The sequence below is a fragment of the Paramisgurnus dabryanus genome, chromosome 8 (assembly GCF_030506205.2).
Source record: "Paramisgurnus dabryanus chromosome 8, PD_genome_1.1, whole genome shotgun sequence".
NCBI classification, from domain to species: Eukaryota; Metazoa; Chordata; class Actinopteri; order Cypriniformes; family Cobitidae; genus Paramisgurnus; species Paramisgurnus dabryanus.
Window position 1 is genome coordinate 678,488 of NC_133344.1, and position 24,741 is coordinate 703,228.

Consider the following 24,741-nt stretch of genomic DNA (forward strand, 5'->3'; position numbering starts at 1 on the left):
GGTATTTGATGTAAAAATCTTCCTCTATAGACCCCTTCAAGGTTTGTAAACATTGAATGATTATCGGGTGCGCGCGCAGCATGGGGTCAAACTGTTATACTATCCTGGCTTTATAATTTAACCTAACAGAGCTGAAAAATGATGACTTACCTCAAATGAAGTGAGCACTACAAACACAAGCCTCTTTGATATTTAAATTGTCCCAGTCTGCACGTTAATTGCTTGCAGTCGCAGATGTTGTATTTTTTTGTTTTTGAGATTCAGCATGAATCGCGAAAACGTAACCGAAGACCTGATGAAGCCCACGACGCAAGTAAGCATTTTTGACGATACCGAATAATACGCAACTCAATCTGCTGTAATGACATTTCTGACCCCGACATGCGCAGTGGGAACCGCCTGTGACGTGAACCGTGAAGGGGTCTATTACAGGAGGAATATCAGCTGGAGATAACATAACTCTGATCTTACATTTAAAGATGTTACAGTGTTTAAAGATCAATTTCACTCAATCTATAAAAACATTATTAATGTGTGTGTCAGTGTCAATGATGGATCAATGTTTTTAATCATCTTTATAAAAACAACACGACGAGGAGAAAAACTCTTCATACACAATAATATCAGCAAAGATTTCATCAAAGAAACACCAAACTACATTTTCTGACATTTTAACAGAGGAGTTTTGTTGCACGTTGTGAAGCAAATTGAAATGAATCATAACTAATTATAACTAGCATGTCTTTTCCTTACAGGTTTGAACATTTGTACTGTATGCTTTTGACAACAAAATGTGTTGAAATAGATGAAGTATGTGTGGTTAAATGATTTCAATTTAAACCCCATGACTTTTTAAAGTTGAGGTCATCAAGAAAGTTAAATTTCTTTTGTCTGCATGGTAACAGAGAGGAGTTTCTGAATTGCAGATATGAAGAATAAATCATATTAGAGATAAATGATGTGACTTTGTCTTGTATCTATCCTATATTAACTCTTGTATTCTTTCTGATGAGGAGGATTCGGTCGTGATTAAATCATATTTAAAGACATTGACTGCGTCTGTCAGGTTGAACACATGATCTTATTTCCTCAAGTGTTTGTGTTCATTAGGGGTGGGAATCGTTTGGACCCTCATGAATCGATTCAGAATCGACATATATAATTAATATGTTAACCAGCATATCGATGTGTAACTGTATCTGACATATCGTCTAATCATCATCATTATACACAGTGATTTTGGCAGTATTACTGTATTTATCTAATGCAGCGCACCCAGCGCCTCCTTCTCAATAACAAATGATGTGCATATTTTTACAGAAGTATATTCATGTTCTTATCTATATCTAAATATTTAGCGGCAGGTTTTTGGAAACGCTATTAGCACATCAGATGAGTCCGTAAATGAAAGGCGCTGTTTCTTCCTGCCGCTCACTGAACAGAGAAAAGGCAGAGGAAGATCATCCCAACATGTATTTTGTTTTCTTGCAGTCAAATAGGGCTAAATGTATTTGTTTTTTCTTTCTCTACTGCTTGTGTAAGCTCCGCTGTGGGTGCTCGTGATGTGCGCACTCTCAAGCTGTCCGTGTGCAGCACCTCTCCCGCAGTTGAGTTCTGCCTTCTGGTTCTGATAACGTCACGTTATTATTTTGTAAAATAACTTTTAAGAATCAATTCTTGACATTTGTGAATTGATTCAGATTCGTCCACATCATGATGCATCAAAGAATCAATTTTTTTCATAGTTTTTCATTTTTTTTTTTCATTTTTCATATAATGGACAAGATGTTGTGTGACTCTTCAGTGTTTGTCTTCTGTGGACACCCGGTGAGGATAAATGTTTTGTGTGTGTTGTCTACACGGTTATGTAACTTAAGTCAGTCAGGTGTGTAGGGGAAATCTAACAACACAACATCATAATTATTTATGAGACTGCTGATGTGTCTGCTTACTGATCAGGGCCCAGTTCCCCAAAACGTTCTTATCGCTAAGTAGTTCTTAACCTATTTCTTAACCTCTCTCTTAACTCTATGGCACGATTCCCAAAACGTTCGTACGCTAAGTATATCTTCTGTAAGTCACATTTTCGTCTGGACCATTCGTAAGCTCTCTCAGCATTGTTTGAGCACAAAACGCTATCGCCGCCACTGTGCCGTCTTGAGAAATCAGCACAGCGCAGTACAAGTCAAACTATGGTATGCTGAAAATTATTTTATGTTATGGACATTTTAAGACTTATAATAAAATATGTTTGCAATGGATACAGGACTATTTATGCAGTTGACTTTATTTGGTATCAGAACTAATGAATCAAAGACGGCGCTGGTGTTTGTTCCTCATTGAAGTCTGTTCCCTCTATGTTTATAGCGTTTTCATCACTTTACATTTATAATTTATTTAGAAAGATTAAAGATTTCAATTAGGGATGCACCGATCCGATATTCTGGATCGGTATCGGGGCCGATCCGGCCTTTTTTGCTGGATCGGATATCGGACTAACAGGACCGATCCATTTCCGATACTGCACGTTACCCATGGTTGTCACTGACAAGCGATTAAAACGACAAAGTACTTTAAAAGCACCATAAACATTTTTATGCACTATAATCAGTGTCATCTTACACTCAATAGATTCATGTGAAGGAACAAATGCACATTTAAAGATATTAATGTTCACAGAAACACTGTAACTTACTTGCAAACTGAGTTAATCCACTGATGAGAAGCGGATGGATGAAAACGCGTCATTCAACACAAGCACACACACAATAATTGTAACGTTAGGCTTTATTAAAGATCTGATTTTATAAAGTCTCAGTAAGCTGTTGGATGGATACAATTCACTATGTGCTGAGTTAATTCACAGGTGAAGCGGACGGATGAAACGCGTGATTCAACACACGAACACTCAATAACTGTAGGCTGTTTTAAAGATCTGATTTTATAAAGTCTCAGTAAGCTGTTGGATGGATGCAATTCAGTATGTGCTGAGCACACGATGCATCTAATCTCTTTGTGTTTTAATAGTTATGAACGTAACTTTCCATTGCGGCGCGAGTATTCCCATGTGAGGATGCTTCTAGAGCATCAATGCTGCACCCAGGAAGCGCAGTATGATTTAGACGCACTCACTATGATTTAGGCGCATCAATTCTGCACCCGAAATGTGCATAAAAGGTCCGGTTAAGCACATAATTCCCAAAACAACCATCTGCACACTAAAGCTTTTTTACTGTGACTTTTTGCGCAATTAAGGAAAATATATTTAGCATACTTATTTGATCAAACGTGCCTATTTTATTTTCTCCTAAACACTGCCATGGTTAATAATTACTAATGTTCTTGTAACTTGTAAATCATTTTAAATTATTGGTTTTTACTTTAAAATTATAATTATATATTATATAATTATATTATGCTAGATTTAGCAGAAAGCACTATACACATTTATATAGTGTGCGTGTGTCTGTGTGTGTGTCTGGGTGTAATTTAAATTGCTCAAGAAAAATACAGTAGTATCGGATCGGCAGGTATCGGAATCGGCGGATACTCAGAATTCAGGTATCGGAATCGGAGATGGAAAAAGTGGCATCGGTGCATCCCTAATTTCAATTGGTTATACTTAAAAGCAATAATATCATGTATTCTATTATACAATTTTTTAATATTTCCTATTTGACAGTTTTATGTCTTTTAACATATAGCTCTTTTTTCTCTACTGTTTGTTTTAAAACTTTTATGTTTCCATACATAATAAATATATATTATACATATAATATGATTCATACTGTAAAAATAATTGACTTACAATCAAGAACAGTCAAGATACATTACATAAATGCACACATATACATCTCAGTAGCCATTAAAACTTTCAATGTATATAAAGAATAAACGTATAATGTGATAAAAACGCTATAAAAACACTACACTAAAGGGAAACATATAGGGAACAGACTTCCACACAACACCGGTAACCCCGAAACTATTTTTTTTATTCGTCAACCCTTAAACCTTTTGATTTTTTGCCTGACGTGGCTAAATAAAAAAAAAAATTTGCCTCCCAAGATAACTCATTATGGAGCTGCTGGTTTTTTTCAGACCATATCCTCCATCTAACTCTCTCTGTTTATTGTAGATAGGTTGCTTTTTATTGAAAACATTAATGGTATTACCGCATTAAACAGAAGTAACTGCAGCAGCTTGCCAATCAATTCTGATTGTAAAGTACCATTAGTATAAAAGTGTATATCATCATTTTTAAAAGTCGTTAAACCCATGTCAAGAAACGGCACAAGTGGCACAACGGGATAAGGTGGGTGAATGATTAGAGAGGGATACCCGCTTCGTCTATATTACTGACAATTTGATAACTTAATTATTAGTCTATTTTACGGATAACTTAAACTATGTTAAAATAAATGTTACTGGAATAATTTGAGTAATGTTCCATTTGTATATAACGTGTTGTCTTTCTTAACATTGTAATGCACCTTTGCGTGAAGTGGAAAATCGATCCCTGAGCGATCGATCGCAAATTATTCAGCACCTTCACTTGGGACAGCGACATTGTACGTCAAACTTAGAGGCAGGGTGTTAAGAAGCTTCCTAAGGGACACTTCGGGGAACACACTTAGGAACACAAACAACTTTGGTAAGATATATCTTTTTGAGTCTTCTTAGCGTGCTAAGAGTGAACGTTATCGGGGAACCGGGCCCAGATCCTTTACAGTTTAGTGTGTTTTTTTTCATACAGTTTATGTTTAACTAAACCTCAGTACATGTTCAGTTCAGTTCTTTTCATTTAACCAGGTTAAAACTCATTGAGATTAAAATCTCTTTTACAAGAGTGACCTGGCCAAGAAGGCAGCAACAAATAGTTAAAAATATACAATTATACAATATACAACAAAACATTAAACACACTCATAAATCACAACAACAATTTACCAAGGGATAAAACATGTAATTTGTTAAAAGCAGCTTAAACTCATTTAGTGACCGCAACGTGGTGAGCTTTAAAGTATCCTGTAGATAATTCCAAGAGGAGGCGGCATTATATGTAAAACCTTTTTTCCCTATCTCTGTTCGAACCCTAGGAACTTTAAAATGCATGAAATCGTTTGAGCGAAGTTGGTAGCGTCCGTTGGGGTTTGAAAGGTTAAGAGACAAGTAATGTGGATTAAGACTGCAAATCGACTTTTAAATAAAACAATACCAATTAAAACTTCTTCGAGTATACAAGGATGGTAACTCTGCCTTCTCATATAAAATGCAGTGATGCGTTTGATAGCTACACCCAATAATAAAACGCAAGGCACTATGGAAAACTGTATCAAGATTTTTTAAATATTGTGTTGGGGCGTTCATATAAAGTATATCTGCATAATCCAATAAAGGTAGAAATGTTGCAGATACCAAATTTTTCTAGCATTAAATGAAAATAAAGTTCTGTTTCTGTAATAAAAGCCAAGTTTTAACTTAAGTTTGGAAATTAATTTATCAATATGTACTTTAAAGCTTAACTGACTGTCCAATACAATGCCCAAGTATTTATAACTCGTAACACATTCAATTTTAGCTCCTTGCAATGATAAAATTTCAGGAACATTTTTTGGCTCAGCTTTAGAGGTCGAAAACATCATTAATTTGGTCTTATCTATATTTAAAACCAGCTTAAGTTCACACAGGCGATACTGAACGGTGTTAAATGCTGACTGTAGACATTTAAGAGCTTGCGAAGCTGATGAAGCAAAGCAATAAATAACAGTATCATCTGCATAGAGATGATACTTGATGTTTGGAATGTTATCACAAATATTATTTATGTATAACGAAACTAAAATAGGTCCCAAAACTGATCCCTGAGGGACACCCTTTAAAACCGATAGGACAGATGACATACAGTCTTTCAAGACCACAGACTGTGATCTACCTGATAGATAGTTAGAAAACCAATTTATGGCAGAATCAGAAAGTCCAACAGTGGCAAGTCTTTTTAATAAGATGCCATGATTAACTGTGTCAAAAGCCTTTGATAAATCGAGGAAAAGAACTGAACAAATGTGTTTACCATCTAAGGCCATAGTTATATCACTGAACACTTTTGTTGCAGCTGTAATGGTACTATGTTGTTTCCTAAAGCCGGAATGGAAGGGAGAGTGAATTTTATTTAATTCCAAATAAGTTTTTAATTGTTCATTTACTAGTTTCTCTAAAAGTTTACATAAAATGCACAGTTTAGTTATAGGCCTATAATTATTTAAGTGCAATGGGTCACCCCCTTTAAATAGAGGAGAAACGAAGGCAGTTTTCCAGATCCTTGGAATTTCACATGAAGAAGTTGAAAGATTGAATAAGTATGCTAAAGGTTCGGCAATAAAATCTGCAGCTGCCCTTAGATAAAAAGGTTCCAACTTATCGGGCCCTGGAGGGTTTTTTGGATCTAACTGATCATAAGAGCTTTATGAACATCGGAAACAGAAAACTGAATAAAATCAAATTTTTGTTTAGTTAAATTACATGAAGTATCAGTTACAGATACACCAATCTGATTAGGTAAGGAACAAGAAGGTGGTTGAGACACAAATAAGGAACCTGATGAAATGAAATGTTCGTTAAAACTATCTAAAATAGCGATCTTCTCTGTTATCAGGTGTCCATTATTGGTAATAATTTTACTAATTTCTGTGTTATCGGCTTGCGACAGTGATTTAACCATTTTCCAAAACTTAACCAGATTATTTAGGTTTTGAGATGAGATGTTTCGAGTAAATAGAAATCTGATTTGGTCTTTTTTTATCTGTGAAGTACAGATGTTTCTCAGCTTCCTAAAATTTAGCCAGTCAGACTCAGCTTTTGTGCTTCTGGCTTTGGCCCAAGCTGCATTTCTGTCCTGCAGAAGCTTTGCTAGTTGTGGTGTAAACCAAGGATTGTTTTGGGCCTTCACTCTTATTTTTCCCATTGGGGCATGCTTATTTATCAGTTGCAAGAAAGCACTATGAAAAAAATTCCAAGCTAACTCTATATCATGAATTAAATAAATACGACTCCAGTCAAATAAATACAAATCATGATGAAATGCTTGCTCAACAAAATGTTTTCTGTTTCTCACAACAAGAGTTTGAGGTTTGAATTTTGGACGTTTGGTATTCCTCACAGCAGCTATGACACAGTGATCACTAACATCATTGGCAAAAACACCTATATCAGTATACTTATGGGGTGCGTTAGTCAAGATCTAATAAAGTTGATTTTTCTAAACATTTTAAATTTAACCAAGTGGGACTATCAATTAGTTGTGTTAAGTTTAAAGTGTTACAAAAGGATTTAAAACAATCTGAGGCAGGGGTTAACCAATCCCAATTAAAATCACCAACTAAGGGCCCTATTTTAACGATCTAAGCGCATTGTCTAAAGCGCACAACGCAACGTGTAAATGGGCGTGTCCGAATCCACTTTTGCTAATTTAACGACGGGAAAAATGGTTTGTGCGCCGAGCGCATGGTCGAAAAGGGTTGTTCCTATTGTTATGGGAGTATTTTGGGCGTAACGTGCAGTAAACCAATGAGAGACTCAGCTCTCATCCCCTTTAAAAGCAAGTTGCGCTGGCGCTATGTCTAATCCCTATTTAGATGACGGACTTTGTAAACTGAAAAACTAAGCGGAGGAAGAAGATCCCCAATTTAAGATTAATGTTAAATAATTGTGTTGTTTTTCACTTGTATTGAAATTGTTATTTTTTTATTAAAACCTTTAAAACCCGTTTTCTTTTAGTCATGGAAGTAAAAAAGCAGGCTTGTAATTGCTTTAAATGTATGGCTATCCAATATCATCAAAAAATAATTTACAAGTATGTAAGATAAGGTTTGTACTCTAAAAATACTTTATTTGTAACAAACAGGAGATAAAGAATTTACAAACGTCTCTCCGCACGTTTTAGCACTTTGGACAGCGTTTTTTTTTTAGCAAAGAGTTTTTTTTAAGCATGACTTAAAAATGTTTCTCATCTCACCATATCCGCAGGAACAGAGTCATCATATAATAAATCCGTGAGGTAGCATTTAAAAAACCATTTAAAAAAAGATGCATTTGTTTAAAGCAAAGCATTTATTTATTTACCAGGCTACAGGTGAAGCAGCTCTTTGCGCCTTCTAACGTCTCATAATCAGTCCTCATTTATGTCCAAGAGACTCAATAATAATCTTTTATATTCAATCCTTTAATCTTTCATATTTAAAAGAATTTTTGTGCTGCTGCGCATTCATGTACTTTGTGATAAGCAAACCGGCGTTGTCCTCCCGTTTATAGGCGCATACTAATGTGCTCTTTAAATAACATAAAACACATTGCGCCATTGACTTTAGACCAGGTTTTTGTTGGTCAACGGCGTAGTCTATTTTAGTTGCCTCAAAATAGCAACGCGCCAACAATGCGCCTGAACACACCTCGTTTTCAGACCAGAACGCCCATGGGCGCAAAAGGGGGCGCAAATGCATTTGCTATTTAAACAACGTGGCGCTAAACGTGAAAATTAGGGTGGAAACTAGCGAAAGACACTTGCGTCGCGCATTGCGGTGTAAGATAGAGCCCTAAGAGTATCTCATTAAAATCAATGGCAGAGAGATGCTGTTCAAGTAAAACAAGAGAGTCAGAATTTGCTGAGGGAGGCCTGTAACATCCGGCCAAAGTTAAATAAGCATCCTTAGAAAGCTCAATTTTCACTACTAAAAGCTCAAACATTTTACTAATAGATATTGCAGTTATCACCCTGGTATGGAATTTATTTCGTACATATATTACAATTCCTCCACCCTTTTTCAATCTGTCACATCTAAACAGAGAAAATCCACTTATATTTATGTCACTATTCGGTATGGCTAATCTGTTTTTGGAAGTAAGCTGCGAATATTCAAATGAATAAAACCAATACCAGATCTAGATTTAAAATCATCTGGAGTACTCACAGAGCCAGGACCAGGATTAGGATGAATATTTCCAGACAAAAGTTAAAGTAAATAAACAAAAACATGCCGCTTGACTGCATTTGCAGTATTTGAGCTGGGTAGTTTGACTTGGAAGTGTCGATCATAGGTGTAAAATGACAAATGTACACCATATAAACAGAAACAGTTAAAATGTAATAACAAATTAAAGTCCAGTTTAAGCACACTATTTTTCCAACCATCATTAAAATTGTAAGACGTACCCCCAACACAATGTGTAAATAACCCAGTTATTTAGTTTTTAGATTTTCTCTACATGCACTATACTGAGCATAAGTTTAAGTTTTCTAAATATTAGTTGTGTTTATTCTGGTTTAAAAAATGTTTTATTGTCATGCAAAGTTATTAAGCCTATAGAGACTTTTATTTTGAAATGGCGGATAGACGGATTGCCGCGAAGATCGCGCATGCGCGGAAAACGGTCACATGTGGAGATCGCTCGTGCACGGAGAGAAGGAGCAACACGGTCACGGAGTCAAAACGATTAAATATAAAGTTATAGCAGATAAAAAGTAATTCAGAGTAATTATAGTTGCCTGATTAGTGTAGCACACGGTTTATTTTGGTTTATTTTTGGATATTTTTGTGTTTTTGGCCTTCTTTTATTTTAGTACCTGGTTGAAAGAGGCACAAAGGTCAGTCACGTGTATTTGAGCACTTTAACATAGTTAATATAGTCTTTGTGCTTGCTTATAAGTATTTTCTTGTTATACAAGTAATTTTATATTGTCTATATTAGATGTTATCTTTAAAATGTGATAGTTTGCTGTTAAATATCATATTATTTACTTTCATTTAGTATATATCTTAATTATTTGTGAATGTTATTGTGTGTTTTAGCTCTTACGGTGTTGTGGACTCAAAAAAGGCAATGTGAAGTGAAATAAGGTGCATTTTAAGGAAATTAAAACTGGAAAAAAGAGTCAAACGCAAATATCAGTGCAAGAGTCAACTTTATTTCAACCGGGCTGCTACACAATGAGGCGTCTGTACTACAACATCAGTGTGCAAAACTGACCTAGATCCGGTGTCCTCAAAAACAGTTAAAATCCCCAGCATGTGTGACTATCAGAGGGATGATCTTACCACAGTCTCTCCAGTTTACAGTCAGGATTCTTCAGTACATCAGAGATCAGCTTCACTCCTGAATCTCTTAGATTATTATAGGACAGATTCAGACGTGTCAGGTGTGATGGGTTTGATCTCAGAGCTGAAGTCAGAGCAACACAACCTTCATCTGTGATATTACAATCACACAACCTGTAGAGAACAGAGACACACAGTTTGTTCACACACAGATCAAATCTACAGTGAGTTGAATTTGTTTCTCTTCTGTCATCATTTAGTGTTTATCAACATTTTCATTTTAGTTTTATTTATGTGTGTTTGTGTTTTACTGAAACACATCAGAGAGATTTACAAGTAAATGAACTTCATCAGTTTATGTTGTTTATATTAACTGTGTGATTTATTTTTTATACAGTAATGAAATCAGATTTCTCTCATCAGACATCACTAAATTTTCTCTTATGTTTTTATTTCTGAATGATTTTGTTTTTTACTTTTTTCTCATCATAATTCAATTTTAATGTTTTATGTTTGTGACTTCAGTAAGAGTTAAAGTGTTGTGATGAATGTTGAATAAAATCAGCTTCAGTTATCAAATACATTACTGAGATTAAATAAACTATTCAACATTTAAAGTGGACCAAAACTTTTTATAAATGTTGTGTGTGAATTTTGAACAATACTTAACTGAGGACATCTTAGGGTGTTTTCAGACCTGAGTCTATGTTTCAGAACCTGCTGCTTTTTCTCCTTGGTTCAGTTTGTTAAGTCATATGTGAACACGGCAGGGGCGGACTGCTTTAGTCTATGGTCACAGCAGCCACAACTACCAGATGAAGATCAATAAAACACTCCCAGGAGGTTCACAACAAGATTACAATTTTCCCGGGATATGTTGTGCTGTTGGCGGCAGGGGTGCCGCTAGCATTTTTGGGCCCTATGAAAGAATATGAGGTCGGGCCCCCACCATACCCATTTCGCACCAAACATACAATCCAACCTACTGTAGCTATTCACAGTGGCGTGCACAGGGGAGGGGCCGCAGGGGCTCAAGCCCCTGCCCCTTTTGTCTCAAAATGTAATGTGCCCCTCTCCACTAATAGTAAATAATAATAATTATTATTATAAATATTATTATGAATAACAATACGCGTCTATATACAACTGCCACTAACATTAATAATACAAAAATAATATAATGTTTTATCCTTTGGCGGAGGTGGGGCGGTAGGCGGAGTTTCCTTTGCAGCACGCACTAGCAGTAGCCGCGAGTCTTCAAAAATAGCTACACGAGCGTCACGAGCAGCAGGTAAGCTAATAGGGAAAATAGACATTTATCCTACATGCTGCTACTGTAAGGTTTGCGACAGCATGTGAGTTATGCTTAACTAATTCGTAAAACTAGATTTCAGCTGCTTTCTGAAAATGTTCTCATACTTTCTGTAATGTTTTCATCGAAGGCCAATGTTACCTTACATCCTCGTGTTATTAGTTTGGAGAAATTCATCTAGTGCAATGAAATCTAAGACCATGTCCATCTCTAAATTGTAAGGATGGAACTTATCATTGATTTCATGCATGCTTTACATGAATGCTGTATAAGTGCAGTTATTAGGTTCATGTTAACATGTAGTTAAAAGCTCTTACTGATCAAATATCATCGCGAGCGCAGCCTGATTCTTGTTGTTTACCTATTTAATGTAAAAGATTGTAACACAACAAACAATACATCATTAGAAAAGTCTAAGGCTCAAGCGTTTGTATTTGACCTTTATATTATTTAAAAAAAAATAGAGACAGTAATGTCTTAATTTGTGTCACAAGTTATGAAAATGAAAATCGGACTACATACCTGTAAAATGAAATATGACCTGCGGTCGTCATGAAAGCACTTCACAAAACAACATTTTTCGGGGCTTCTGGTTCAAAGGCATGCATGTTTGGAAACATATTGATTGATTTTATATGTTTACTTCTAATTTCTAAAGAAAAGAGTAATATTTATTCAATTTTATTCCAAACGCGGTGATATGAGCCACTGTTGAACTGACCTTTACACGAGTCTGTTCATTCATACGTGACGCCTGAGGGCACCCTCGTGCACCATCGCGCAGAGACACTTTAGAATTGACACACGAAGAACGCTGCGGTCCGATTCAGAATTTACACTTTTAAGGGCATTTATCTACCCTGCTGCCAATAACATTCAAATAAAGATGTTCTGATGGATAAAACAAGAAGACAATAAACTTAATCAGGATAATATATGGTATATCTGTGTTGTTCCGGTCATGTTGGGTATTTTCATAATGCAGTATATTTATTTATTATAATGCAACACTTTAGCACTGCAGAATACCAAAAAGAAAGAGTGTATTATCTGTTTCATTTTGCGATCTGAAGCCACATCAGCTCAAAACACTTGATCTGCTATATAGTTAGTTTGGAGCAAAAATATTAATCCCACTATTTGTCGTGTTTTGATGGTGTGTTAAACTAACAAAGTGGTGTGTTTTAGCTATGAAAAATAGGTTTTAGGAATAATTTCAATTGGTTAAACTTATTGTTTCTTTTTTGTAAGTGAGACATTTAATCAAAGAAATAAGCAATTAAAACACTGTGATAGACCGGTTAACTTGCTGATTTAATGATAGCTAACACTTTTACATATAAGTCCTCAAAACTTCATTCTCGCTGTTTTGTTTGCGAAAGTAAATAATATTTTCCTAACTTGCCTATTTTAGTTTGATGTGTTATTCATTTGTTACAACATTATTTAAATAATGCCAAGGAAAGAAAGAATAAAAACACCAAAGTAATGAATACATTTGATTGTTATTTGACGTAAAAAAATTATGCCCTTTTAAGTCCATCAGCCCCTGCCCCTGAGGAGGTCTGTGCACGCCACTGGCTATTCAAAATTTTTGTCTGCAATTTAATAATACAGAACTATTTCTTTTGCTATTGTTTTGACCTCAATTAACAGTATTTATAGATACTTACAATGTCTGCAGCTAAGATATTTTATTGTGCAATGTAAATCTAATTGAAAAATACAGTACATTAATCAAATAATCAGAGAAAATGCAACATTATTAAACATAGATTAAAGATAAATGTGACCATGCCTGTGAAAACCCAGCTGAAGTATTTCTTTGTGATTTACTGTTTTCCACATAAAATCATCCTACATAATGTAAAGAACATTTTGTGAAAATATAAACTTGATATATTTAATGTTGACTGAGTAATGTCATGTCAGCGATTGAAATCATAGTGAAATTAATGCTTGAAATTAAACTGTGATGCTTTTATCTCCCAAAAAGATTTGAGACTTTAGTCTGATTTTCAGAGATCGTCTCAGTGACATACTGTATACTTGAGCTGTTACACACATCAATGACATTGTAACATTTAAAAATGACGAACAACAACAATGCATCTTTTCTATACAGTTACCTTATGCCTCAAATAAGACTGGGTCAAAAATGCTTGACCAAAGCTTGTATTATAATAATTAGGGTAACACTTTATTTCGATAGTCCACTTTAGACATTTTACTAATTATAAGTAACTTTGCAACTACTTATCAACTACCAATCTTTAGTGAATTAGTAGACTGTCTGCTTAATATCTACTAACACTTTATTGTGATGATATCTCAACAGACATTCAACTGACTATTAGTGTCTTTGCAGGTGCATGTCAACTTATTCCACTAACCCAAACCTCTTCCCTAACCCCAACCCTTACAGTCTACTAATAAACTAATGACAGTTAGTTGACGTATAGTTGCAAATTATTGAAAGTTAGTTGACATGTAGTTGCAAAGTTATTTATAGTTAGTAGAATGTCTAAAGTGGACTATCAAAATAAAGTGTAACCATAATTAGCATTATTTATAAGGCGAAGAACAGGTTTCACACACCAGCAGCTACACTAAAGCAAAAATAACAACAGATCATTAACGTGAACTCGAGAAAACAGCTATACTCTTAACGTAAATGATTCTTCAGACTGTTTATTAATCAGCAGGGGCCTCATTTATAAACGTTGCGTACGCACAAAAGAAGGCGTACGCCACTCTCTACGCAATACTTGTTATTTATAAAAAGCAAACTTGATGGGAAAATGTGCTGTCCGTCACGCAAGCTCTGACCCAGGCGTACGCACAAAAACGGGTGAAATGAGAAATGGCGACACCGTCGGCTGATGGAAGAAACACGTGAAAGTGAAAATGACAACACTGCCTCTCATAAATAACATGAAGACTTCACAAAGCAAGTCTTACAATTAACAGCCTACACGAACACCCGTTTGATCGATCAGCAGTGAAACAAAAAAAAATCAATCGAAAATTACAATAGAAATTCAAATGAACACATATTTGCTTAAAGAAAAGTGAAATATGTTCTGCAATAATATTGGCATGTTGTGCAATTCATCCTCATAAAGAATATAGTTAACAGAACGAAATAACGTACAAAACTGATATTCTTGTCAATGTGTCCGTCTGGCAGAGCAGATATAGATGCAATTACATAGACAGATAGATAATTAAGGAGATAGATAGATAGATAGATAGATAGATAGATAGATAGATAGATAGATAGATAGATAGATAGATAGATAGATAGATAGATAGATAGATAGATAGATAAATAGATGTATTTATTGTCCACTGGGGAAAGTTGTTTTCATAGTAAACCATATCTTCATGATCTTATGGTACCTCAATATCTTATGGTATTCATGCATATGCCTTTAGTGTGTTTTATTTTTGATAAAACAATGTATGGCGTATGTCTCAACCATTCAGGAAGCAACAAGAAATTACATTTGCGTTGAACAATGTCCCATTTCCCCCACCCGTGGCAGACACACCCTGGCGATGGAGCGCTAGACGTTTTTTTGCCTCGACTTTGATGTCCGCATTTCTTTTTTATTTCGGCCACGGTCCGAGTACGGCGTCTGCCACCGTTTGCCACTCAAGTGCCTTTTTGGCATTAGTAATGCCCACACTGTGCCTTCAAACAACATTTTTCTCCTCTTTTCCACCTCGCCAACGATAACTTTTACTTCACATTGAGTGAAGTTACGTTTTTTTTATTTCCTCTCTGTGTTTGCCATGATTTCGCAATCAATGCATATTAACTTGTGAGCGTTTCATGGACTATTTATGGGAAACTATGGGCGTGTCATGAAGCCGCAAAAGCTGCGCTACATTTAGAATTGATTGTGATTTATTAAGGGAAAAATGCGTAGGATGTGCGTGCGCACGGTTTTATAAATCCGATTATTTCTGTGCGTACGCGCGTCCTATGTTTCATCCGTACGCCACTTCTGACGCAAATCTTACGCAAAGTTTTATAAATGAGGCCCCAGGACTCTAAAATGAAATGAAGGACAACTGTAGATAAACGTCTCCATCTCTCTAACAAACTACAACAACTATAGCAGATTACGACAGATTGATTTCCTAAAGCTGTTGCAAGGTGAGAAGCTTTAATAACTGGACAAATTTAGCCATTTTTGCATTTCTGTTTTATCACAATCAACTCGATTCTCAACTGCTTAAAAATCCTTCCTTGGCATATTGCGTTACAAAACATTGGAGTGTGTAACCGCTAGCATTTCTAGTTTATGTTAATTAGGTTATACGGGCTACGTTAATTTAAACAGCTTATAAGGGCTGACTTCGCGTTAGAATCATAACACAAAACAGGGAACGTTAATCACTTTGTGTTTTTTTAAACTGGGGTGAACAGAGCGAAGACTTTACAGTGGAAAGAAAACTGCATTGTATTGCTCCAGCGGCACATTGTGTAAACTGCATTTATAGTAAGGAAGTGCACATATGCAGATATCATAGAAATTAGCATCAAATACACACACCTTGTTCTCTTCTGAAGTTCACTCCGCACTGTGAGACCGTGGATTAAAGAAGGTGCTAAACGCAGAGTAAAGACGGGGCGGAGCTAAGAGGGCTCAGCTTAAGGGGATTGTGTGTGCGGCACAGTCCTTGGCTGAGGCCCCAAAAATTTCATGGGCCCTTAGCCCTTAGAATCTGTCAAGAAAATGAACTTCGGAGTCAAGTGCAAGTTAACAATATTTATTTAGAAAAGGAGATAGAGAACTGGAGAGCAAAGTCACTGGTAGATCCACACACGGCACATGCCCGTTGACTCACTCTGACGCTGACGGACGGCAGCCAACGTTCTCCGAATACCTGGATGGCCGACAAACTTGGACTCATGACCCCACCGGATGACATCGGAACGTAACCGCTCAGGAACCCATAGGCGACCCGCTGGACACCCCTCCGGAACTTCCCCCTCCCGGCCGGCCTCTCTCACCCGCTGTTCGATTCCCCATACGAGGGCGCCGACCACCCTCTCCGAATCAGACTTCTCGAACAGACGGGAGAGAGCATCAGGTTTGGTATTTTTTGAGCCAGGCCGGTACGAGAGGGTGAAGTTGAAACGATCAAAGAAGAGTGCCCAACGAGCCTGCCTAGATGTTAGTCTTCTGGCCGAACGGATATATTCAAGATTTTTATGATCCGTCCAGACCAGAAAGGGCTCCGAGGTTCCCTCCTACCAGTGACGCCATTCACCCAAAGCGAGTCTAACCGCCAACAGCTCCCGATTCCCTATGTCGTAATTACGTTCTGCTGGGTTTAACCGGTGTGAGAAAAAAGCACACGGATGTACTTTCCCATCAATAGACGATCGCTGAGATAAAACGGCGCCTACCCCGACATCAGATGCATCCACTTCCACTATAAATTGTTTAGCCGGATCGGGAATAGAGAGGACAGGCGCAGAGATGAACCGGGACTTTAACACATCAAAGGCCTCCTGAGCCTCTCTATTCCAACGGAAACACACGTTAGGTGAAGTGAGAGCAGTAAGCGGCTTAGCGATCTGACCAAAATTTCTGATGAAACGCCGATAAAAATTGGCGAACCCCAGAAATCGCTGAAGCTCCTTCCGAGTGTCGGGTACTGGCCAATCGGCAACCGTCTTAACCTTAGCGGGATCGGGACAAATCTCTCCCTCGGCAATAACATAACCCAGAAACGAAACCGACTTCCTGTGGAACTCGCACTTCTCCGCCTTAACGAATAGCTGATTCTCTAAAAGCCGTTGTAAAACCATGCGAACGTGCTGAGTGTGTATCTGCATGGAGGGAGAAAAGATGAGAATGTCATCGAGATACACAAAGACAAATCTGTTAATCATGTCACCCAGCACTTCATTGACCATGGTCTGGAAGACAGCTGGAGCGTTACAAAGACCGAACGGCAGAACGGAATATTCCCAGTGTCCTGAGGGTGTGTTAAAGGCTGTCTTCCACTCATCGCCCTCTCTAATACGTACCAAGTGATAAGCGTTGCGCAGATCTAGCTTGGTAAATACGCGCGCTCCCTGTAATAACTCGAATGCTGATGACATTAATGGCAAGGGGTACTTATTCTTAACAGTAATGTCATTCAGCCCTCCTTAATCAATGCACGGACGAAGAGACCCATCTTTCTTTTTTACAAAGAAAAATCCAGCACCAGCTGGAGACGAGGAGCGACGAATGAGACCGGCTTTAAGAGCGTCATTAATGTATTTATCCATAGCCTCTCTTTCTGGTTTAGCTAGGGAAAATATACGACCCTTAGGCGGAGAAGTGTTGGGAAGTAGTTTGATCTCGCAATCATACGACCGATGAGGAGGCAGAGAGGTAGCCCGGGACTTACTGAAAACCTGATACAGATCCGAATACTCCGCCGGGACAGAACAAGAGACAAGAGAAGGAGCAGGACCAAGACAAGAAACATAACACGAAGACTTCCAAGATAACACAACATTGTTCTGCCAATCAACGTGAGGATTATGTTTGGATAACCAGTCATGACCTAAAATGACTGGTGATTGTGAATCCTCTAAGATGTAAAACTCAATTTCCTCACGATGATTGCCAGAAACAAACAAACTCACAGGGGGTGTGCGGTGCGTGATCACAGCCATATGCTGGCCCTTCAATGTCCAGGCAGACAAAGGAGAGGAGAGAGGGATGAGTGGAATACCCCAGGACTTGGCCAACCCAGCATCCAAAAGACACGCCTCCGCACCGGAATCCAGCAATGCCTGTGACGGGAAAGAGTTAATAATAACAGGTAATGTAGTGCTGCGTCTCTGAAACGGTCTCCCCTGGTTCCGACATCCGCTGGTGAAATGAGCGACGCAGATCTCTCTGCCGATGGCGAGACTCAACCCTCAGGGCCAGATCGATGGCAGCTTCCAGTGACGTGGGTGGCTCCCTCAGTGCAATCTCGTCTTGAATGCCCGGTGTGAGACCCTCGAGGAATTGCGCTCTTAATGCCGCGTCGTTCCAGTTGCAGCAAATAGCGAGAGTCTTAAATCTTATAGCAAAGTCTGTGACGGAGTCATTACGTTGCCGTAATCTCACCAACTCAGCCGCTGCCATGTCCCCCTTGAGTGAGCGATCAAACAACTTTAACATCTCCTCCTCAAGAGCCTCGAATGAAAGTGTAAATGGAGCTTTAGCCCCCCAGGCGGCCATACCCCAGTCTCTCGCTCTTCCCGTGAGTAACGTCAGAACGTAGGCCACCTTGGAAGTGGATGAAGAAAATCGACGAGGTTGGAGCGCAAAGACGAGAGAGCACTGTTGCAAAAAGGATCTGCTGGTGTTGCGTTCGCCATTGTAGGTGGGGGGTGTTGCCGTGTGTGGCTCCCGTTCAAACGCAACAGATCCTCCAGATGAGGCTGGGGCTTCATGGTGAGAAGTCACTTGGTCCAAGCGATTGCTGAGCTCTTTAAGTTGCTCAGACAAGATACTGAAATCTCTGGCAGCAGCAGACAATAACGACGAATGTTGGTCGATGGCCGCCCCCTGCTGGTGAAGGGCGGTCTGCACCTCCAGACTTTCTAAACTTGCTGACTCCATTCGTGGCGCGCTCATCTGTCAAGAAAATGAACTTCGGAGTCAAGTGCAAGTTAACAATATTTATATAGAAAAGGAGATAGAGAACTGGAGAGCAAAGTCACTGGTAGATCCACACACGGCACATGCCCGTTGACTCACTCTGGATGATAACACTACTGTGGGAATGAAGCACTCCCACAGTAGGAGAGAGTGAGTCGGCGCTACACAATAATCCAGTACAGATCCGAAGGGAGAGAGAGAGCCACCCACGCACTCCGTCGAGAACGCCGGCACAGTCACCACACGCAACAGAGGGATGATACACGCCGCCCTGAAGGTGGATGACAGGCGGAGATGGAAGATGGAAAATCCAAGTACTCAGACGGGTAATCCACTGTGAAATCCTGATGTAGAAGAGCCACTCGGAAACCACTGGTCACCGCCTAAAAACGAAGCGAACCAGCGGTTCCGAGAAACAACAGTCGTTAGAGTCAATATAATCCACAATGGTAAATAGGTGTACTCCACTCACGGATGATGATGCAAACCGGAGAGAGACAGAGACAGCTGGTATACCGCCTAGAAACGAAGCGAACCAGCTGTATCGAGAGACAAACAAAGTCAAAGAGATCCAATACTCCACAAGCGAGCGGTCCGTGTGAAGACGAGTCCCCGAACGCCGAAAACCAAACCTGGGGTAACAAGAGGAGGATACAGAGAGCGACTGACAAGACAAGGCAGGGCAGCAGGACTGTGATAAAACAATGAGCGCGCAACGAAAGACAGGACTACGTGCAATATAAAGGAAAAGGTAAACGAGACACCACCGGTGAACAATTACCGAAACAAGGGGGCGGAGTTAGTGAACACACGAGGAACCGGCACCACAGGTAAACAACACACACACACAGATCACACAGCCATCGATCACCCAGCAGTCATGACAGAATCAACCCAACCCCACCAACCCAACCCCCCCCCCCCTTACGGCGCCCCTGGTTGTCGGTAACAACAGTCGTTAGAGTAACCCCGAACTACACTTGTATTCAATTCCAAAGGAGTTAAATCAGCGGAATAAAGGATTGCCTTCAATCAGAAGTGACCACTAAGATAACATAAATGCTTGCCTAATATTAATGAATAGTAACATATAAGTTACAGCTGTCATTTATACTTACAAGCCTACAGTAATGGATTCATATGTCCTAAAACACTTTTTTCCTAAACTTTTCACTTTACACATAACCTTTTTATATACATTTATATACGCCAATGGCATTTTGACTTAATTATGAGTGCATGTGACCGTCAAAGCCCGAAAGATCACAGTTCTGCATGTGCACGTTTGTTCCCGCTGAGATGTTATGGAAAGCAGACTTTCTTTTGTGTCCCAGCAACTTATTTTCAGGGGCAGATTAACCATATGGGCAAACTGGGTGAGTACCCATGGGCACCAAAATCTTAAAAGGCACCAACTGAAACCAGCAATAAAAAATATTTTATAAAATGACAAAAGTACTTGCTCTTTAAGACGTAAGTTGCTCATCTACTAAGTAAGCGTGACACGCACAACAGCTTTTTGGAAAATGATTGGCAGCAGCTAAGTGGCATAGCCAAAAAAAGTACATTAAGCCACTTTACACAAAATCCCACAAATATGCATTTTTTTTCACGCTGGTGCCGAGTAGTCTGTTAGCAGCATTAACAATGATGCAAATTTATGCTCTGTTGAGCAATCAATTACTGACAGAGACCCCACCGATCAAATAAACAGAAGTGCACCTGATGAGCCGAAGCATCCAGAAACAATCGACCAACAGCTAGACTTAAGCTCCTACACCCAGACTGAGGTGGATGATGAAACGGACAATCGATGGTTTGCTGTTCCTGGTGATCTGGCCTTGTGGGGGTTCATCACAGAAAAAGTGAGTGAAGAGTTTACAACGTGGAGCTGCAGTCTATCCGAATCAGGCTGCCAAATATCCAACATCCTGATTGTGGAATGGGGGAAGAACACGTTCTCTTATAAATTAATTATTACAGTCTCGTCTCCAAAACAACTTAATTGTTCCTAAGGAATGGCTACTGTACTCCCCGTCAACTGGATTGGTTTATTGCTATTCATGCAAACTTTTCTCCTCACAAAATCATACATTTATTACAGGCTTCTGTGACTGGAAACATCTTGAGAGGATATCTGACCACGAAAAGAGTGAGGATCACTGACGTAACATGCTTGCTTTAATAAACAGAGCAAAACAAATATCGAGGCCAAGACCAGACCTCTCCCATGTTGATCAGTTGACATTTATTTTTAGATTTGTTAATGCTGAGGGAAGAGAAGTTAAAAAGATTTCTTGGATTTGAGCCCATCCATAGCCACACAGGTGCAAGCCCAGCAAGGACTTATCCACTGCTGTTGAACTATTGCAGTCATTACACTTTTATGTTGTCACTACGAGAGCAGTATGTTGAGGTAGATGAATCTGCTCGTGCTTTCGGTGTTACTCAGAATAATCAATATGATGTTTGCCGCAAATGAAAGAGAAAGCAGTTTACAGATGAGTCATCTGACGAAGATGAAGTATTATTAACTGATGTAAGTCAGAGATTTAAGGTCGAGGCATATTATGTAATTTTGGAAAGACTAAAATCATGCCTGGCCAAACGTATTGATGCTTATAAAGAGGTCTATGATCTTTTTGGTTTTCTCTTTTGGAAGGACTGTACAGAAAGTGAATTGTGCATAAGGGCTGATAAACTGTCATCACTTATCCAGTGGACCTAAATAAAACTTTGACTGATGAACTGATTCAGTTCAGACATTTTAGCAAAGACAAGACCTCACCTGCAGAGCTGCTGTAAATTGTTGATCAGAATGGACTAAAGACAATATTTCCTAATGTTTTTGTTGCACTTATACTGTATTTAACTTTGTCAGTAACTGTGAAGGAGAGAGGTCTTTATCTACTCTAAAGCGAGTGAAAAATGAACTTAGACAACAATGACACAGAAACGTCTTTCTGCACTTTCCCTGCTTGCCATTGAATCTGAACTGGTTAGGGACATAGATTTTGAAGACATCATATGCCAGTTTGCTTGCAGGGCTTTTATGGTAACAGGATACAGCGTGCTATGAGAGGGATTGTTTATTCACGTTAGTAAATTAAAGCCAAAAATATTCACCAAGTTGTCTACTCTATTTATAATGGCAGATATTATATTTGATTTATTTTTTTGAGACATTTTTAATTTCTGGAAATATTTAATACAGAATATGACAACTAATGCAGAATCCCAAAAATGCAACATTCTTTTGCGCTCTTCTACGATCGCGAACAACTGTAGGGACTGACTGGCACTCGACACCTAACTCCAGATTGTAAAATCAGTATTTTGTTTCTGGTAAGCCCTCAATTAAACTAATAAATGTGACCATTTAGTGCATTAGATATGTGTTCACTGCCAAGATGGACACAAATATGGTGGCGGTCATGGCGGAAGTGACGTCTTTGGTACCCATGAATTGCTTAATTAACCATGAACATACCTGATAGCTTTTTGTAGATGAATTCTGGTGAGCACGTCAACGCCTTTTAACACGAAAGTGCACCAGTTCCTATTAAAAACAGATTTTAATTGCTCTTCTCCGCATAGGTTCATGGTAAGAATGTTGTCCCGCCTAAGTTTTGATTCCTACTTAAACAAATGAAGTAATATAACCACACTTACAAAAACAGCCACACAATAATCCTGTAAAGATGCTCTCTGTCCATCCTGATGGACAATTTAGGCAGAATCACAGAAAATAAACAGATGCACTCTGAGCAATTAAAGGAAAGTTTACACACACATGACTTGAATTAACAAAGTCTGATTCATTTGGAAATATTGCCTTGTGTATGTGAACTGAACCAACATTGTAGACATGTAACCCCCGGTTTCAAAACAAAGCAATCGATCTACAGGTCTGAAAACACCCTAAGATTAACTTTTATGATCCATTACAGATGTTATGATCTCTATAAAGTCTCACTATAATCTATATGTGATTTCTGTCTGAACATCAGATCACAATCTCACCACAGTATCTTCAGTTTACAGTCAGGATTCTTCAGTACATCAGAGATCAGCTTCACTCCTGAATCTCTTAGATTATTATTACGAGACAGATCCAGATCTCTCAGGTGTGATGGGTTTGATCTCAGAGCTGAAGTCAGAGCAACACAACCTTCATCTGTGATATCACAATACCTCAACCTGTAGAGAACAGAGACTTTATGTGAATTATACAAAACTACAAAGTTTGACACAAATCTCTAACCTCCATCTGTTCATGTAATGTTCCTCTTTCAACCCAGTAACTGAGACACTGTGTGTTTAAATGTCAAATAAATCCATCACACAGTTGACTATTAGTGTTAGATGTCCTAAACCACATGAACATTTCTTCATAAATCTGTATTGAGTTCATGACTCACACTTGTAATTCTCATCAGGTATTTGATGTAAAAATCTTCCTCTATTACAGGAGGAATATCAGCTGGAGATAACATAACTCTGATCTTACATTTAAAGATGTTACAGTGTTTAAAGATCAATTTCACTCAATCTATAAAAACATTATTAATGTGTGTGTCAGTGTCAATGATGGATCAATGTTTTTAATCATCTTTATAAAAACAACACGACGAGGAGAAAAACTCTTCATACACAATAATATCAGCAAAGATTTCATCAAAGAAACACCAAACTACATTTTCTGACATTTTAACAGAGGAGTTTTGTTGCACGTTGTGAAGGAAATTGAAATGAATCATAACTAATTATAACTAACATGTCTTTTCCTTACAGGTTTGAACATTTGTACTGTATACTTTTGACAACAAAATGTGTTGAAATAGAGAAAGTAAAAGTTGTGTGTATTGAATAAGGTTTTGATTGAATACATGATCTTATTTCCTCAAGTGTTTGTGTTCATAAAGGACAAGATGTTGTCTGACTCTCAGCTAACAGAAAAAAGTTCCCTGAAAGTCCCAAAAATGTTCTGCCAACATAAAAAGTGTCCAGTTTTCTTGATTTTCTAAGAACGTTTCTGGGTTGTCTGAACGTTAGAGGAATGTTACATTCTACCTTTTTCAAACGTTATGACAATGTAATGTTTTAATGTTCACACAATGTTTAAGACAACAACGGTTTTATTTATTAACTTGTTTGCTTGTTATGTGAATGATAGAGAAACATTGCATTTTAATATTTTAAAACTTATAAATCATATTTCTGAATGTTCTGTAAAAATATTGCTGTAGAAAACCGATTCACTTAGGTTTAGATGTTGATGATTTGTTTCATTTAAAGTCACCATGGTGGTGATCATTGTTTGTTTTAGTTGGACTCTTGACCCTTGACTTTTTTCTTGCTAGTTATTCCCTGGTTGTGTTAACTTTGTGTGTATAAAAACAAAACAAACACTGATCACAATAATGATGACTTTAAATGAAACAAATCATCAACATCTAAACCTTATAAGTGAATTGTGTTTTCTACAGCAATATTTTTAGAGAACATTCAGAAATAATGTTTTATACGTTTTAAAATTATAAGTTTGAAAATGGTAGAATGTAACCTAGTGTTCAAACAACCCAGAAACATTTGTAGAAAATCAAGAAAACTAAATACTTTTTATGTTGCCAGAAAGTTTTTGGGAACGTTGGGAACTTTCAAGGAA

General features: G+C 38.0%; 1 protein-coding gene across 3 annotated transcripts in view; it reads right to left on the reverse strand.

Annotated features, from left to right (window-relative positions):
* Positions 1-24,741, reverse strand: part of LOC135770627 (NACHT, LRR and PYD domains-containing protein 3-like) — a 287,002-nt gene that overhangs the window by 120,433 nt on the left and 141,828 nt on the right. The window lies entirely within an intron of this gene.